The sequence below is a fragment of the Schistocerca piceifrons genome, chromosome 3, assembly GCF_021461385.2.
Source record: "Schistocerca piceifrons isolate TAMUIC-IGC-003096 chromosome 3, iqSchPice1.1, whole genome shotgun sequence".
Taxonomy (NCBI): Eukaryota; Metazoa; Arthropoda; class Insecta; order Orthoptera; family Acrididae; genus Schistocerca; species Schistocerca piceifrons.
Window position 1 is genome coordinate 202,559,143 of NC_060140.1, and position 11,111 is coordinate 202,570,253.

Sequence of the window (11,111 nt, forward strand, 5' to 3'; positions counted from 1 at the left end):
CCTAACCTAACCTAACATAACATAACCCTCTCCTGTAGCAAGGAATCGGAGTGTTATAGTGAGCCTGTCTTCTGAAGATGTAGCAGTTCTTAAGTGAAAATTGTGCTTTGTGATGTGAGGATACACTTCATTGAGCACATACAGAAATGTATGCACATCCATTCTTAAGTAATTGATGTACGACTTGACGTCTTCCACTGTAAGCTCACATAACAAGTTTTGTTGAATGCTTTTATCATGTCGTCGTAAAACCCACGGCTTCACCCAGATTAGATTAGTTTTTCGTTCCATAGATCCGTGCTGAGGAGATCCTCGTGGATGTGGAACATGTCGATTTTTTTTAAGCTGAAATAAAAATACTAATAGTATGAATAAATACAATACATCATTTGTTTCTATTAAAAATTTCGCCAAGGGAGTAGAAGGAGTTGGCCAGTAGTAAGTCTTTCAGGCTCCTTTTAAACTGATCTTTATTTCTAACTAAATTTTTTGTTTCCTGGCAAATTATTGAAGATGAGTGTTCCTGAGTAGTGGACCCCTTTTTGAACTAAAGTAAGTGTTTTTAAGTCCTTGTGCAGATCATTTTTGTTCCTGGTATTGTATGTATGAACTGAGTTGTTTGTTAGAAAAAGAGATATATTAATTACGACAAATTTTATTAAGAAGTAAATATACTGAGAGGCAGTAGTTAACCTGCGAGCCGGAAGTATAGTGAGACTCTTGTCATTTGGGCCTACGAGAGTTATAGTTTTTTTTTTGTTTGTTTCTCATGCCTCGATAACTGTACAAACATATCGTTGCATGTATTGTAATAATCATTACATATAATGATCCACATGCAACAATATCTCTATGGAAGTATCTAGGCATGAAATACAAAACAAAAAAAGCTAACCTGCAAATCTCGTACGTCCAAACGACAGTCTCACTGTACTTCTGGCCCGCCAACAGTTTCATTTTCTTTCTTATTTTCCCCCAGTACCAATGCAAGAATCTGAAGTACCCAGTTCTTTGAAGAGGTTTCTGCAGGAGGTCCGTGAATTTACTCCACAAATAATACGTATTACACGCTTTTGGACCGTGAAAACTTGTTTGACTTCAAGATTTACCCCAAAATATTATCCCATATGACATTATGGAATGAAAGTATGCAAGCTTTTTCATTTTTATGTTGCCTATGTCTGCTAACACTTGAATTGCAAATACAGATTTGTTAAGGCGTTTGTGCAGTTCTGTGGTGTGCTCCTCCCAACTGAATTTATTATCAAGTTGTAATCCCAGGACTTTTAAGGCTGTCAACCTCGTATGTATGGTTCCATTTTTTCCCCCACTTCTTTTCCGCATGTGCACACAATGCAATTGGAGTACGTAGAACTGCTGCGGTTAATAACAAGTTGTTGTCAGCCATCTTCAACTTTGACGAAAAATTTGATGACAGTGTAATACCCCCTCTAACGCTACGTCAAAGATCTTTGTCAAGTATATTGGACGGAATATTGGATCACATCTTTGATCAAATCTTTGACAAAGAAATTTGATAGTGTAATACCGGCCTTACGGATCCCGTCAAAGTTGGGCGGGCCATTTGAAGTAACGCACGAATTTCCATTGGTGACTACTGCTGTTAGCACTACCACCGCCACTACCACTGCTACTGACCTTTTTGAGATACAGACCACACTGATTCAATAATATAATAATATTCAAATCTGGTGGCAGCGTTATTTCATTGCAGTATAAACATGCTTTGTAATTTTCATTCATATAATTTGGAACATTATCATTTTGGAAAGCACAATCCATTGCTTACACTTATTCGTCTTTCGTCATTGATGAACATGGTGAACTAACTATCTATGTAAGCGTAGGACCTAGTGGGCACCATGTTATGACTGCGAAAACACTTACAAATAAAGAGAGTGAGTGATGAGAGTAGTACATCATGACTTTAAATCTGTAACACTAGAAGAAAAGAATCCTTCATTAGGTATCATTGAAGTTTCACACGTTTCAGAAAGGTGTGCACCATGCATATTACATGCACTACACAACATAAAATGTCTGACACACAGCTAGGCCAGCAGATGTTCGAGTATTCTAAAAGATTAGTATGTTCACTCTTCCTATTAACTTTAAATATTATGCTATTTACTATTCTCCAAATGGCTACCAATCATGAATACACACAAAAAAATCATATCAGCTAGCATTTAAACCTGTTTTGTTACATAACATTTTCATACAAATTATGAAAATGGAGTATGAAACATTAAACTAACTAGATAGCTACAAAATTTTCAACATGCTTCACAGTGACAAGTTCACTGCCTGTGTTCTATATTTTCCCAGTATTCTCTTGCATAAAGTTCTACAGGAAAAAGCAAAGTAATCAGAGGCCTACTGAATCAAATTACGTTTTTCAGGTGGTTTGTAATCCAGGTTTTATGGTACTTTTATCATCAAAGCTTTTTATTTGCATTCATATGACTTTGAAGACAGTGGTAGTATCCTTACTACAAATATTTTCATTCCATAATTTCCATCACTCAGTCCGTGCTGACTGTGACTGACTGACTGTCACAATAAATGGAAATTTGTGCCAGATTCAGATTTGAAGCTGGATTCCCTCTTTACTGCAGGCAACTTAACCAATTGACCAATTATGTCACCCAAGAATGTATTACAACGTGTTATAAGAGGCGACGGAACATTATGTCTTTTGTGGGAGGGGTCAGAGAGGGACGGTGAAAAAATGTGCCCCCCCTCTTAAGAACTGAACATTTGGTGGATCCACACCTGATGGAAACAATGGGGAGAAGGGCAGCGACACAAAATGTTATTGGTAGATCCTTGCAAAAATGCTGAATCTGCAACATGGTGAATATTTCACATCAAATACAACTCATCTGAAATTTAATTAGAGTGTGAAACTACCAATACAGTTGTATTAAGGTCACTGTGATATTAAATGTGGCTTGTTGACGTATGTGATGTTAGTTGCAAGTATAAATTTGTTCAAACCAAGAATGTCAATTACCTTATTCAGATTCCTCAGTTAGATTCAGTGTTATTTAGTTTCTATCAAACAAGATAGTCCAACTCACAGCACTGGAGTTACCCTATTGCTGCTAGACAGAGTCACTGCCATCACCCAAAACTGATGTACAAAGTGTGGATCAGTGGAAGGGACTGATCATTCCTCAATCTCTGCCCACTTGAGTGCTGGTGCTTCTTCGCAATTGTCATTGGGAAACGACCAGAATAAAAGCTATAGCCACACTTCATGCTTCTTGGAAAGGGACTGATGTCAATCAAAAGTGTCATCAGAGGAGCACTTGGGCTTCAGTTTTCCAAGGCATAAATGTGGTTTGCTGTGGTGAATACATTGTCAGATTTTCCTTTTGGTATCTTTGTTTGTCCTAGCTGGATAAGGTTGTTGATGCAAGTCTTCGTAATTTAGAACCTCTCATACTTGTCAGCTATAGTTTGTCACATCATTTCCCTGGATTCTACATAAAAAACAGTGGTCACCACATTATTAATGCTCTTTTTCCATCCACAGTCCAATAGTTCAAGATGCAGATGCACTGCAAGATTCCACATCAGAGCTTGCTGTTTTTGAGTAGTACACATGGTATTATGCTGGGAGACTGAAAGTTTGTGGAAATCCTCCCTGAGTACTCTTATCACACTATTCCTAATCTGGAACATGTGACAGATCAAGACCTCATCCAGTGCTACCATGTACACTATAATCTGGGTCTGCACATTTGGGTTCATATGTCTGCTGTTGTATTTTAGCCTTGCAGCTTCTGCATGTTAGTGGCCTATGATGAAGGTGGAGATCTTTGATGCTTCTGTGGAATGACTTGCCTATTTGTTCCACTGCAATGTCACCATGCCTTGAACTCTACTAGCATTTACTATCTTGTAAGCTTGCAGAATGTGACACAAACTGTTGAAGACCAACATGGACAGGACCTCTCTTCATATGTCATTCTTAAGCCCTGTATTTCAGCTGAACATCATAGACAACTCCATCGTAGTCACCAGTTCAAGAATATAAGGATCACTGATGCTATCCCTGCTGGACATTGAGAAGAAGGTTTAGACACACCCTTATCTAATGGATTATCCACAGTTGACTAGAACACCTTCCTAGCTCCTCCATTCACATGCACATAAAACATATTCTAGTCGGAGAGCAAAATTACAGAGCCACTATAGATGGTGGAAGTGTTTCAGCTTCAGGCTGCATTTACAGTGACATTGCACCCAATATGAAATGTGAAAATCACATTCAATTAGGTTAGCACACCAGAGAAGTATTCCAAGCAGATTACACCAAGGTAATAGAAGAACACTGCAAGCAGCTGCTCACTTATGTATGTGTCACTGTACATTTAAAATGCCACATATATTATGCTGACCAGTTATAATTTATCTGTTACTGATCATCATAGACATTACATGGTCTTTTGTTGCTCACTTATTTGACAGTACTTGCCTATAAATACCGACCCACCTCAGTTGTTTCTAGTGCAGCTCTTAGATCATATAATGATGGCCTGGCACTATTAGCTCTTTATCCTCCATTCTGAGAAACTGCCTGTGTTTGAATCTTACAGATACCCCATATTGATGGAATACCTGAAGAGTCTGGTGTGTTAACTCTGTCTTGAGTTTGAAATATTAACCAGCAACATTACTGCACATCTTATACCACTGGTTATTCAGTATATGCTGTATGTAACAGCACATCATAATTAGTCTCAAGCCTCCACACCATAGTGTAAGGTGAGTTCTGAAATCAATGTGCAGTAATTGTTAGTGTCGTAAGTTGTCATGAGGACATGTTTTGTTTTGTACTGTATGTGTAATTAATAAAGATGTATTTGATAGCATATCTAGTTGTTTATTATTGATCTTCGCAGTACTACATACTTTCACAAGTCTATTCAACTTAGTATTTTGAACAATGTATTCTGTCAAACCTCTGTAATTTGTCTGGAATTATTTATTGGCTGAAAATAGCACTTACACATTTCTCAGATCCACTTTGTCTTGTCCACAGTCTTGTCTAAGTAGGAAAATATGTTGAGTTTAGAGCCATTTGTGCAAATATCTATGCATTTAGCCCTCATACATCTTTAAGCAGTGTAATTTTACTGCACTCAGTCCTCGAGCTTCAGTCAGATCAAATACAACAAAGAGAAAACTTCTCAAACTTTAAAGATTCGTGCACTGTTGTGGAAAAAACCACATCATGTACAACATTTAGTAGTAGATGTCTTCTACAACTTTCTCTTCTGTAGCATTTTTGTAGGTAGTTGTGATGTTATAACAATTTTACATAGTAGTGATGACACATCTATAAAAATCATGGGACAGCGAAAAGCAGCCTCGTTACAACCTTATAGGCAGATTGAAATGTGACTTTTATTGATTTACTTAATTCCAGAAATCTTATACTGTGTTTCCACAAAGACATGGGACTGATGAGAACAAAATGTTAAATACAGAAAAAAGCATTTTTTCATAAAAATATAATGTTTCCAACAACAGAAAATGTCTAGTGTTTGCAAACACAAAGTATCATTTACCCTAAGCAGGTAAATAAATGAAAATAGACATTAAAATTCAGCACATATGTTGTGGCAAAATTAACAGCAGCTGTGTGATAAAGAAATGACAAAACACATTGTGGCTATGTTAATACACAAAGGTATACACACACATCAAAAAAAGTTTTGCATCACTCAGAACTCCTGAAGTAGACAATGACTGTGGATATTGTATCACAGACACAGTCTCTTTGGCTGTTCAGAGATGTCACTAAACCTGCCCAATGATGTAAACAACCATGCATGAGCAGTGCCTATTAGAGGGAGTCCAACAGCCGATCAGTTCCAGTCATTCCACCAGGAAGGAGGCACACGGCTTGTGTTGTCTGCAGTTCAACTATGCCTAGACAGTTAGTACCATGGTTCGATCACATCCACATTGTTACTTTGTGCCAGGAAGGGCTCTCAACAAGGGCAGTGTCCAGGCGTCTCGGAGTGAACCAAAGTGATGATGTTCAGACACAGAGGGGATACAGAGAGACAGGAACTGTCAATGACATGCCTCGCTCAGGCCATCCAAAGGCTACTGCAGTGGATGACTGCTACCTAGGGATTATGGCCAAGAGGAACCCTGACAGCAATGCCACATTGTTGAGTAATGCTTTTCGTGCAGCCACAGGACGTTGTGTTATGACTCAAACTGTGTGCAATAGGCTGCATGATGTGCAGCTTCACTCCCAACATCCATGGTGAGGTCCATTTTTGCAACCACAACACCAGGCAAGTACAAATGGGCCCAACAACATTCCAAATGGGCCGCTCAGGATTGGCATAACCTTCTCTTCACCGATGAGTATCACATATGCCTTCAATCAGACAATCGTTGGAGATGTGTTTATAGGCAACCCGGTCAGGCTGAACGCCTTAGACACAATGTCCAGCGAGTGCAGCAAGGCGGAGGTTCCGTGCTGTTTTGGGAACGCTGCTGGTGGTCCTGGAATGTGCCATAGCAGCTGTACAATACGTCAATGCCATTCTCAGACCAATAGTGCAACCATACAGGCAGCATATTGGCGAGGCATTCATCTTCATGCCCCCCCCTCCCCTTTCATGCATACCTTATGAATGACTTCCCTCTGAATAATGACATCGCTCAACTAGGGTGGCAAGCATGTTCTCCAGACATGAACCCTATCGAACATGCCTGGGATATACTGAAAAGGGCTGTTTATGGACGATGTGACCTACCAACCACTCTGAGGGATCTACACTGGATCGCCGTTGAGGAGTGGGACAATCTGAATCAGCAATGCCTTGATGAACTTGTGGATAGTATGCCACGATGAATACAGGCATGCATCAATGCAACAGGACGTGCTACTGCGCATTAGAGGTACTGGAGTGTACAGCAATCTAGACCACCATTCTTGAAGGTCTTGCTGTATGGTGGTACAACATGCAGTGTGTAGTTTTCATGAGCAATAGAAAGGGCACAAATGATGTTTATGTTGATCTCTATTCCAATTTTCTGTACAGGTTCTGGAACTCTCAGAACCAAGGTGATGCAAAACTTTTTTGATGTGTGCACCATACATGCTAATACATCCATACTGAATTGAACTGAATTTTATTTGATATGGTAGGATTCCATGGTGTACAGTACATGGGTGTGTAATATGTAAAATAGGACAAGTCAAAAACAAAACAAAAATGTCATAATGCTAGACACAAACACTAGTGCAGCCAAAAAGAAAAAAAAGCTTTTTTCATCCACTTTCAAGTAAATGACAAACATAGAAATGGTGCACTAAGCTGTAGAACACAATCTGAGGATGGGCGCATGCCGCACCCATGGTGCTACCTGTAGCACATTGAGAACAGGCCGCGACAAGATACACAATGTCACTGTCAGTTCCAGACCAAAACAGGTGTTAGCAGGCCAATGACTTGTCTCAGATATAGGAGCCAAAGCACATCCCACCATAGGTCAGCTGGGATCACAACCCTGGGCGACAGCCCATCCCCAACTAAAGGAACAACACCATAAAACACCAAAAGGTGGTGACAGAGGGCAAAACAGTTGCGCAGAGGATCAGAAGCCCTGCCCAGAGGCCTGTCTGGCCAACCATGCTGAACTAGGTGAAACAAGATCAGCAGTAACAGTAGCTGTGATCTGGGAGCCAATAACATGTGAATTTGATTTATTTATTTACACATCAAGTTCCATAGGACCAAATTGAGGAGCAAATCTCCAAGTTTATGGAACGTGTCAGTACTTGAAATTACAACATAAAAGTAATAACAGATAAAAATAAATCTTCATGAACCCAAAGAAAGTCCGTCCATAAGTTTAAGTAAATGCAATCAAAAATACAATAAGAATCAGCTTTAGTTTTCGAGGAACTCCTCGACAAAATAGAAGGAGTAACCCATCAGGAAACTCTTCAGTTTTGATTTGAAAGTGTGTGGATCACTGCTAAGATTTTTTAATTTGAGTGGTCGCTTATTGAAAATGAATGCAGCAGTATACTGCACACCTTTCTGCACAAGAGTTAAGGAAGTCCAATCCAAATGCAGGTTTGATTTCTGCCAAGTATTAACTGAGTGAAAGCTGATTATTCTTGGGAATAAGTTAATATTGTTAACAAGAAATGACAGTAAGGAATATGTATATATATATTGAGAGGCCAATGTCAATATACCCAGACTTGTGAAAAGGGGTTGGCAAGAGGTTCGTGAACTTACACCACTTGTTGCCCGAACCTCCCATTTCTGAGCCAAAAATATCATTTTAGAATGGGAAGAGTTACCCCAAAATATAATACCAGAAGACATAAGTGAATGAAAATGACCAGAGTAGACTAATTTTCATGTCGAACGATCACTCACTTCTGATACCGTTCGAATAGTAAAAATGGCAGTATTAAGTCTTTGAACAAGATCCTGAGTGTGGGCTTTCCATAACAGCTTAATATCTATCTGAACACCTAGGAATTTGAACTGTTAAATTTCACTAATAATATACCTGTTCTGTGAAATTAAAACGTTAGGTTTTGTTGAATTGTGTGTTAGAAATTGTAAAAACTGAGTCTTACTGTGATTTAGTGTTAGTTCATTTTCTACAAGCCAAGAACTTCGGTCATGTACCGCACTTTTTGAAACCAAGCCAGTGTTGTACACAACATCCTTTACTACCAAGCTAGTGTCATCAGCAAACAGAAATATTTTAGAGTTACCCTTAATACTACAGGGCATATAATTCATATAAATAAGGAGTGGCCCCAACACTGATCCCTGGGGCACCCTCCACTTGACAGTACCCCACTCAGACCCAACATAACAGCCGTTATTAACATTGTGAATAATGAATCTTTCACTGTACGTTGCACCTCAACATCTAAGTGAGAAAAAGGAGCTCATCTGATCAAAACTAGGATCCGGCCACATCAGAAGCTGAGGCAGTGCACTGGCATTGGCATGCTGCACGGTCTGTCAAAAATGTGTCTCATAGTTGGGTGTGTGCTCAGTAATGAGTTGGAACTTAGACCCATACAAGAAGACATGAAACTTTTTGAGGGTGTAGATGATAGCAAACACTTCCTTTTCAACTTGGGAGAAGCACTGCTGAGTGGAGTTGAGCATTTTTGAGGCATAAGCTATTGGATGTTCGAACCATCCCCACAGTGATGTGTGAGAATGGCCCAAGGTCATACTGGAGGCCATCTGTAGCCAAGACAAAGTGGTGGCCATGATGGAAGGTAGCCAAACAAGGAGCAGAATATAATTTACCTTTCAAAAGCATGAACGTGCACTCGCAGGCTGGCATCCACTGACAAAGAGAGTCCTTCTAGAGCAATTTGTGGAGAGGATGGGCCACACCTGGAATGAATTTGTGATAGTGGCAATTTTCCTTAAAAATGTTTGGAGTTCTTTGACATTTGAAGGGCAAGGCAGAGCTGTGATAGTGACAACATCATGATGTAAAGGCTTTACATCTCCCTGAGAAACCTCAAACCCCAAATACGTAAAGGACAGGTGATAAAACTGGGACTTGGTCAAGTTGCATTTCAACCCTGCACTTGCAGGATCTTGAACAAGGAGTGTAAGTTGCATAAATACTCTTCCATGGATGAATCCATCACAGTGATATCATCAAGACAGTTGATGAACAACAGAACAGACATCATCAGTTGTTCCAGAAAATGCTAAAATATCATGCGGGCACTTGCCACACCAAACAGGAGATGCTGATATGGGTACAAGCCAAAGAGGATATTAACCACAAGGAGCCTCATCCAACGGAAACCGTAAATAGGCTCCAGATAAATCAGTTTTAGAGAAAAACTGGACCCCTGTAAGTCTGACCAACGACTTGTCCTGATGGGGCAAAGGGTAGGTGTCAATTATAAATTGAGCATTAACGGAAAGTTTAAAGTCACCATAGAGGCAAAGCTGACAGTTCAGTTTTTTAACAATCACAAGGGCAGTGGACTGTTCATTTGATGTAATATGCTGTATGACTCACAACAATGTCTGCCTGCCCAATTCTGATTTCACTTGTATGTGCAAAGCCATGGGAATAAGGTGCACACGGGTAAAGCATGGCTACACTGTAGTTTGCATGATAATGCAGACAATAAAATTAATGGCACACCTAACACACAAAAAAAGAGATGAGAACTTAGAACACAGATGATCTAACTGCTGGTAAGAGACCTGACAGGAAACGAGATGCACCGGATCCACAATGGAAAAACCAAAAACATTGAAAGCATCCAGACCAAACAAATTGTCAGCACCAACATCATCCAGTACCAGAAAAGATAAGGACTGAATCACAGATTTATACACTGTTCAAGCTGTAAATTGCCTCAAAACTGGAATATATTGCTTGTTGCAACTCACCAAACGTTGAGTAACTGGAGGCAATGCTGGATATCCCAAGTACACACAGGTTAGTGAGGTTAGCAATATCAAAGCTGCACCAGAGTCCACATGAAGTTTGACCTCCTTGTCCACCACCTGCACTTCAATAAACAGTTTTTTTGTTATTTGTTAACATTGGAGGCATACAATTAACATCCATATCTGCAGGAGAAGGCTGGGAATGACACACAGATGCTGTAGGTACTTTTTCCTACAGTTGTTGCAAGTCACCCAGCACTTAGGGCATGCAGCCGTGTATTGTTGCACAAAACAGTATGGACAAGATGGGAGCACCGAGCACTGCTGCTGCTACGGTTGTTGTTTGACATGTTGCTGTCCGGCACAGTGTGGAGGCCATGTTCGTACAGCTGCCATGTCATCCTCCTCCTGGGAACTAACTGATATGTGATGACCAGGAACAGGAATCACTGCACCAACACCAATCCTCAATCTGATCACCAGCAGCACGAGATACATCAAAAGATTGAGCAATATTCATCACTTCAGCCAAAGATGGATTCTTGCACTGTAGTGTTGATGCACTTACCTGTCCAGAGCCAACTGAATGATAGCAGCACAGACCATAGAATCAGCATAGAAATCCTGGTGAGCATCCATTAC